General features: G+C 44.6%; 1 protein-coding gene across 1 annotated transcript in view; it reads left to right on the forward strand.

Annotated features, from left to right (window-relative positions):
* Positions 1-8,706, forward strand: part of LOC144669599 (alpha-N-acetylgalactosaminidase-like) — a 376,191-nt gene that overhangs the window by 108,306 nt on the left and 259,179 nt on the right. The window lies entirely within an intron of this gene.

An 8,706-nucleotide genomic window follows, 5' to 3' on the forward strand; every position in this document is an offset into this window, starting at 1 on the left:
AAATGAGTGTGTTTGAGCAAGGACATGAGCCAACTTGAGCTGTGCTGACTCGAGGCGTCCACCACAAGTGACTCCGTTCACTTCCCACAGTAAGGTGTAGGCAATGGTTGCACTATACTCCAGCCATGAAGACAACCATAGCCAGCCTCAACACCAACGGCAGCAGAGAGGTACATCGTAGGTTTCTCAACTTCTTGATCCTTAAGCAGAGGGAGTAGGTGGAATGCTTCCTGCAGGAAACACAGACAGTTTCAGGAGACAAGGCTACTTGACTCTTGGAATGACAAGTAGGGGTCTACATGAGCCACTTTGCCTCCTCTTCAGGTGGGGTGGCTATCTTCCTGGTCCCACATTTTTAGCTGCAGATCTTGGTGGTCAAGGAGTCTGTGCTCAGGTGCTTGATTCATCTCACTATCTGGCTGGGGGTTGTGCTACTTCACTTAGTGAATGTATACGGTCTCCTGGCCGGCATGCAGCAAATGCGTCTCTTTGAAGAAGTGTCCTCTCTTCTTGGCTCTATTGATGCTGGTGAGTGTGTCATCTTTGGGGAGACTCCAACTATATCCCTGAGGTGAGGGACCTCCAGTAACCTACACCACCAGATGGCAATGGGATCATTGAGGGAACTGGTTGACATCTTGGTGGACGCCTGGCGAAATCGCCATCTTGAATGTAGTGCTTTCACTTTTATGAAATCTGAAAGAGGGGGGTCCAGAATTAGCTCCCTTTAGATTTCTCAGGTATACTTCTCCTGTGCTCTGGCAGCCAGAGCTGTGCTCAGACCACAGCCTGGTCTGTTCTCTTCTGTCCCACTTGTGGATGGGGGTCCATGTTTTTGGCATTTTAACAGCCTGCTGCTGTAGGACGAGCAATTCTGGGACTCGTTCCATCGATTCTGGCCCAATTGAAGAAGGGAGCAGGGAGATTTCCCCTCTTTAAGGCTATGGTGGGACATGGGTAAGGTTCATTGGGTCCCAAGTCACAGTCGTGAGATCACGGATCCAATTTCTCCAGGACCTGGACCATGGCTTCCCCTTACTGCTCACTGGAAAAAAGGCAGGGAGTCCCTAGGCAGCTCCTGGTGAAGCTGGTTGAGGATGGATTCCAGGTCTCAGATCCAGACGAACTGTCCAGTGGGGATGCTGGCAGAGTTTTGTGAAAGAACCTGCCGAAGGTCAGCCTGGAGGAGTTTAGGCCTTTTGTCTGGAGCACCACCAACATTCTCTACCTGTGAGTCTATCCTACTGAGGAAGCCTGGCCAGTAAACTGGCAAAAGTTGGAGGCCAAGGTCACCATTTGCCTAGGGTGCTGGTTAGGACTGCTCTGAGTGCTGTCCTACAGGGGCTGAGTACAGGTCATATAACAACTGGTGGTCACTATGCTGTGATACCAGTTGGTCACTTTGATCCCTCCCACTGTTTGTCACCAAGATACAAAGTAAGCCTGTCGATGTCTTCTGGGACAAAAGGATGTACTGGATCTCTGCCATGGTGCTGGGTCTCTCCCATAGGGAGAGCGGTCAGGTGCAAAGTAGCGACTTTCCACTTTCAGACCCCACAGAGATACCTGTACATCTAGCCTCTTCCCAGATGGACGTATTTCTTCCAGCAGCTGCAGGGCCTCAATGACATGCAGCTACTGTTTATTACCCTGGGGGTGCAGGGGATGGTGGTTGGGGGGGGGAGGGGGGGGTTGGGGGTGCGGGTGGAGCTGCCTGTTTTTTACTAGGAACTGATCAGGGTCTGGAATGTGGTTGCCTCAAGCCAGAGTTCTCTCCCATCAGGAGTGGTGCCTATTGTCTGGGGATCGCTGCTTAGGAACCCGCACCTTCATCCGTACGGGTTTATGTGGCTGGTGGAGGAAAGAGCACAGGCTGCCACGATGACTAGAGTCGGGGACATACTGGATGGTAGTGAAGCGGGCTGGATGTCACCAGAAGAGCTGGCACAGCGTGTGTCCCTGGGTAGCATTCAGCTTGTGGCCAAAGCCGTAGAGAACCTTAAAAATATGGTGCTTGGCCCTGACTATATTTGGTGTCAAGGTGGCTCAGGAATGTGGAACACTCCCATCCAAGCCGAACCCCATTTGGATAGAATGTCTCATTGATGCCAGACTCTGAAATCTCCCTGGGGTGCTTTGGCCCCACAACCTGAGTCATCTCTTGGAAATCCCCTCTGCCATTCCACTCTGAGCAGATGGGATTCCTGTACAAGCTGCTCTTGCACACTCTCCACTTTCTCACCCTCAGCCATCCAGACATGCAGTGACGTTCCATCCTGACACCTGGCGGATGCTAGGACCCCCGGTGGACTTTGCGGTAATCCTACCTTTGTCTCGCGGAGATTTGGCAATGGAAGGTGTTACATGGACCCCTGGGCTGTCTCTAATTTCTGTAGCCTGGAGGAGTCCGTGTTTCATATTAATGTAGAGTGTGTAAGGTTGCAGCCCCTCTTTCACTATCTGAAAGGGCTGCTCCTCAATTTTTGGTTGCACTTCAGTCTTTCATGCCTGATCTTTGGCCACCCGGTGCAGACAGGAGCAGGCAGATCAGAGGAGCTCCACATGGGATTGTTTCTGAGCCTGGCCCAGGTGGTGGGCAGTTGAGAGAGTCATTCAGCAACAATATACTGGATTTCCTTGGAGAGGGAGCACACTGTGTCTGCAGATATGCTTGAGGCCTTCTTTGACTAGTGGGCATCAGGAGAATTCTGGAATGCATCATCACCCTGGGAATGCCACTTTAACTTTATTCACTAAATCTCCTTTTAAAGTTTTTAAATTTTGTGACACTTTAGTGGCCCTTTCAAAAATGGCTCTTAGTTCCTCTTTATTGACAACCTTCTGGTTGAATCAAGAGAATTATTTAAACTGTGGTTGTTGGGCTAGGAGGTACTTGCTTGTAATCTGTAACTGTGTAAATAAATGCTTATGAAGGTGTCTAAAAAGGAACAGACTGAAACTATGGTTGATGAATGAGACGGTGTTTGTAATGTCTATCTCTGTAAATAAATGCTTGTAACAGTGCATAAAGATTGGCTCCAGTTCTATCCTTCACCATTTGGCTTTCTTGGTTATAACACATGGTTCTTGGTCTCCATATCACACAAATGTTGTAGAGGCACTGGTGAAGGAGAAGAAAAGGTTTACAAGGATGATAGCAGAACTGAGAGGTTATAAGTGTCAGGAAAAGCTGAACACGCTGGAGCTCTGTTCTCTAAAAAAGAGATTGAGGGATGGCCTAGTAGAAGTTTTTAAAATAATGAAGGGATTCAATATGGCAAATGGAAAGAAAATATTTCCACTTATGGGGGATTCTAAAACTAAGAGTAATGCATATAAGATAGTGACGAATAAATCCAATAAAGAACTCATGAAAAACTTGTTTACTCAGAGATTGGTTATAATGTGGAACCCATTACCACAATGAATAGCATAGGGGCATTTAAGGGGAAGATAGTTAAGCACATGAGGAATAACGCAATAGAAGGATATGCTGATTGGGTTAGATGTAACTGAGGAGATTCATGGAACAAACCAGTTGGGTCGAGTGGTATATTTCTGTACTGTAAACTTTAGTGATGTAGACTGAGGGATAAATTCAGAATACCGGGGAGAACTCCCCTGTTCTGCTTTGAAATAGTGCCGTGGGATCTTTTACATCTACCCAAGTGGCCAGACCTGGCCTTAGTTTAATGTTTCCTCCGAAGTGTGGCACTAACCAACAGTTAGTAACAGCACTCCTTAAGTACTGCACTGCAAGTGTCAGCTTAAATTATGTGCTCAAACTTCTGGAATGACACTTGAACCCATAATCTTCTGACTAAGAAGTGAGAGTGTGACCAGGGTTATGACTGACATTTAAATCTGCCTTAAAACTACGGCTGTAAATCACCTCATGTAGTACCTGAGTGCAATTTTTTGTGGTACATGACTGAAGCCAGATTTGAAGTTTCTGTGTTCTGCCATTTTGCAATTTATTTTTACCCTTCTCCTGAATCGCATATTTTCTCCTATTCCCTAATTCAGAGACTGGGCAGGTTAATCTGTTGCTCAGCCTCTGCCTGTGTTCTGTATTACCATTCAAATTTTCTTCCTTTGCTGTTCTGTCCCCACACTGACACAGAGTTCCACAGGCACTGTCTCTTGACTACCTTGTCAAAATTGCCTTTCTTCAGGCGTGAGCTAGATACAAGTGTTGGCATGTTGGATGTTCAGCTATTTGGCATTGCAGTAATAACAAAACCTTTCCTGTCCCCTCTCAGTGTTCACACACTTGCATTTGTCAGTAACTAAACCAGATATCAATCAGCAGTGGGAAACCTGCCATATTTTACTCCTTATCTTTGTCCATGTACATTGAGGCCAATAGCAGCCTGCCTCTGTCCTGACCCAAGCTCAAGTAATTCACATCAGGCAATTAAGTGGCCAAAGAATCTTCTTATGAATGTCAACGCTGGCTGAGTGAGTAGCAATCTCGCCTCTAAGACCCACAAACAACAATGTGATAGATGTCAGATATGGTAGCACTCTCGTCTCTGAGTCAGAAGTCGTAGGTCCAAGTTTTATTCCAGGAACCTATGCTCAAAAATCTAGGCTGATCCTCGAGCAATGCTGAGGGAGCACTACACTGTCAGAGGTGCTGTCTCCTAAATGAGACATTAAAACAAGGCCCCATCTGCCCTCTCAGGTGGATGCAAAAGGTCCCATATCGCTGTTTCGTGGATGAGTTGGGCAATTCTTCCTGATCTCTGCCCAACATTTATCCATATTTCACATTCACTTGGGAAGGAAGATGCAGCCTCGGTTTAATGTCTCATTTAACTGTACAGCATTCCTTTAGTACTGGAGTGTCATCCTACATTATGCACTAAAGTCTCTGGAGTAGGCTTTGAACCCAAAACCTTCTGACTCAGAGGGAAGAATACAACCAAAAAGCCATAGCTGGCACGTGCTGCACTCCTGTTTGTGGGATCTTGCTGTGTATAAATTAGCTGTAACTTTTCCTACATTACAACACCAACTGCATGTCAATAAAAAGCACTTCATTGGCTGTAAAATACTTTGGGATGTCCTGAGATCATAAAAGGTGCTATATAAGAGCAACTTCTTTCATTCTTTTGCAATTCTATATACATACCAACAGAAGCTTCCTGGCACTTGCATATAAAGTACTATTTGAGCAACGTTGTTAGAGTTGGGAGCAAAGGTAAGATGTTGAGAGATGTGGCAGGTTGGAAGAGTGGATTTCATGGCTTGGTACACTGAAAAAAAAAAGATGCAGCTCAGAAAGTGAGGCATGGAGCACATGGGAGATCCAATAAATGCTTTTAAACACTTGTGAGAGAGGGCAGAAACATTCCCTGGAGCCTGACAGGTCTGTGTAGGATAACTGGAACAAAATCAAATTTGTGTGTGCCTTCTTACTCCTGAGTGCAGCTCACAATGACACATACTGACTCTCAGGACGAAATGCCCGTAACGCAAATGTTTAGATTCAATTTCATTTACACATACTTTACATATAGATCTTAATATATTTACATATTTATCAATTTATTCGTGTGCTTTCCTTGCCTGAACCACATTGTCACAACTCACTGGGGATAGTGCGCTGCAATATCAAGCCCCACTGCACCCTGAGCCGCGACAAATGTGAAAAAAGTTTGATCAACCCACCTAATTGTTTAGTTTAGATTAACAGAATACAAACACCAGATTTGTAAACTTAATAAGTAAACAACTGTTTATTGAACAAATTGTCTTTAACCAGTGGCAAAAGAAAGAAATATGAACTGCTAATTTCTAACTCTAGAACTTAAACTCTACCCCTTCTTAAATCCCCATACACACACATACAAGACACATAAGACACACAAAAATATGGATTTCAAGGGTGGGATAAAACAGTTCAATAACACCAATTCCAGAGTACAGGATTTGATGGATTGATTTTGATCAATGTCTTCCAAATTCCTTTCAGTTCTTTGTTGATGACACAAGGTGGTCTTCGAGCACTATCAGTCTTTAGTTCACTGGTTGAGCACTTGCCTTTCAATGTCGCTAACAGTGATTTTCCCCTTTGCTTCTTGACAGGGGTTTTCAGAGAGAGAGCAGATTATAGAGATATGAGGAGAAAAAGCCAGCTAGCTATTCTTGTAGAATTACTGGAATCTTACACACACAGGAGAGAGAGGTTTTAGGTCTTTCTCCTTTCAGGCTAGGAGGTATTCTGCTGCACTGCTCTCACACAAACCCTGGTCACCTGGTCAGGAGCAAATTAAAACATTGTTGCCAAGCAGTTCCCCATTAGACCGGACTCCTCCTCGGCACCGTCCTGTCTTTCATAGCACACTTTGTTCCAGGACACTTCCATGGAGCTAATCACTGTGCTAATCTTCTTCTTCCCGTCAGTTGCCCTCAGTAGACACTTATTGTCAGCAGGGTCAAAAGTATCGGGGTTTCCCTTCCATGGAACTGGCTTCGTCCTACCATCATATTTCTTCACGGTGAGGTAAATACTTCCAGAGGTTCGACATTTCTGGAAAAGCCGGGTCAGTTCAGTCAGAAACGAGTCACTCTCCAGCAGCACCATGTCAGTCTTGCTCTAACAGCTCGGATATATCCCTCACACTGTTCCAGTAGATATGTCTTTCAAACTGCACCATTGTAATTTTAGTCCACAGTCCAACAGAAATAAAAAGATATTTTCTTTACAACATGCTATACCTGGCTGAAGTAGAAACATAGAAACTAGGAGTAGGCCATTCGGCCCTTCGAGCCTGCTCCGCCATGCAATATGATCATGGCTGATCTTCTATCTCAACGCCATATTTCTGCTTTCTCTCCATAACCCTTGGTGTCCCTAATATCCAAAAAAATAATCAATTACTTTCTTGAATATACAGTGACCCGGCCTCCACAGCCTCCACAGAATTCCACAGGCTGACCACCCTCTGAAGAAATTTTTCCTCATCTCAGTCCTAAATGGCCTGCCCCATATCCTGAGACCGTGGCCCCTGGTTTTAGACTGCCCAAGTAGGGGAAACATCCGCCCTGCAACCAGTCTGTCTAACCCTGTTAGAATTTTATACGTTTCAATCTGATCTCCTTTCGCTCTTCTAATCTCTAGTGAATACAGGCCCAGTCAAACCAGTCTCTCCTCATACGACGGTCCTGCCATCCTTGGTATCAGCCTAGTGAACCTTCGCTGCACTCCATCTACGGCAAGTATATCCTTTCTTAGGTAGGAAGACCAAAACTGCATGCAATACTTCAGGTGTGGTCTCACCAATGTCTTGTATAACTGCAGTAAGACATCCCTACTTCTGAACTCAAATCCTCTTGCAATGAAGGCCAACATACCATTTTCCTTCCTAATTGCTTGCTGCACCTGCCTATTTACTTTATTGACTGGTGTACAAGGACACCCAGATCCCTTTGTACATCCACATTTCCCAATATATCACCATTTAAATAATACTGTTTTTCTGTTTTTCACACCGAAGCATATACCTTCACATTTATCTACATTATATTGCATCTGCCATGTTTTTGCCCACACACACAACTTGTCTAAATTGCCCTGAAGCCTCCTTGCATCCTCCTCACAACCCCACCCAGTTTTGTGTCATCAGCAAACTTGGAAATATTGCATTTGGTTTCCTCATCCAAGTCATTTATATATATCGTGAATAGCTGGGGTCCAAGCACTGATCCCTGCGGTGCACCACTAGTCATTGCCTGCCATCCGGAAAAAGACCCATTTATTCCCACTCTCTGTTTCCGGGTTGACGGTGTTACTAGGAAGAGATTTTCTTCCTGGTTTTCCTGAAAGTGAGCATCTGCCCAGTGCCCCAGCCAAATCCACATTCTTCCTGCATATTCCCAGAAAGTTCGCATTGCCAGACTATTCAGCCATAATAGAGGAAGCATCATAACAGAGGGCAGTCTTGTCACCCAATTATTGACACGCACCCAACACAGGTCATTGGATGGTAATCAGGAGTGGATAAAAATGCCAATTTAATAGGGCATCAAAGCCAACATGGCATCCATATTACCATCCAAATTATGACCAGCCAACTCAATACAGAGATCCCTGTTGAATATGACAGCGCTGCTTTAATCAGAGACATTACTTTGTATAAGGAAACAGCTATTGGGACAATTTCAAGATGTGGAACAGAGGAGGGGAAAGTCAGGCAGCAAATTTGATTGATAATTTACAACAGCCCTTCCCACCTTATGATTTTGCTAATGCCTTTGTAGTTTTTTTATTCTTTCACAGGATATGGGTGACATCCTTAATTGAACATCCTTGAACTGAACATTTCAGAGGATAGTTGATAGTCAACCACATTGTTGTGGATTTGGAGTCACATGTAGGCCAGACCAGGGTAAAGGCAGAAGATTTCATCCCTTAAAGAAAGATATTAGTGAACTAGATGGGTCTTTACAACAATCAATGATAGCTTCATGAGCACCATTACTGAGACTAACTTTATATTCCAGATGTGTTAATTAATTGCCATGGTGGGATTTGAACCCATGCCTCCAGAACATTAACCTGGGCCTCTGGACTAATATAATAAAAACAAAATACTGAGGATGCTGGAAATCTGGAACAAGGCTTTAAAGAAAAGTCATACAGACACAAAACATTAACTCTTATTTCTCTCTCCACAGATGCTGCTACACCTGCTAAGT

The sequence above is a fragment of the Cetorhinus maximus genome, chromosome 29 (assembly GCF_964194155.1).
Source record: "Cetorhinus maximus chromosome 29, sCetMax3.hap1.1, whole genome shotgun sequence".
NCBI classification, from domain to species: domain Eukaryota; kingdom Metazoa; phylum Chordata; class Chondrichthyes; order Lamniformes; family Cetorhinidae; genus Cetorhinus; species Cetorhinus maximus.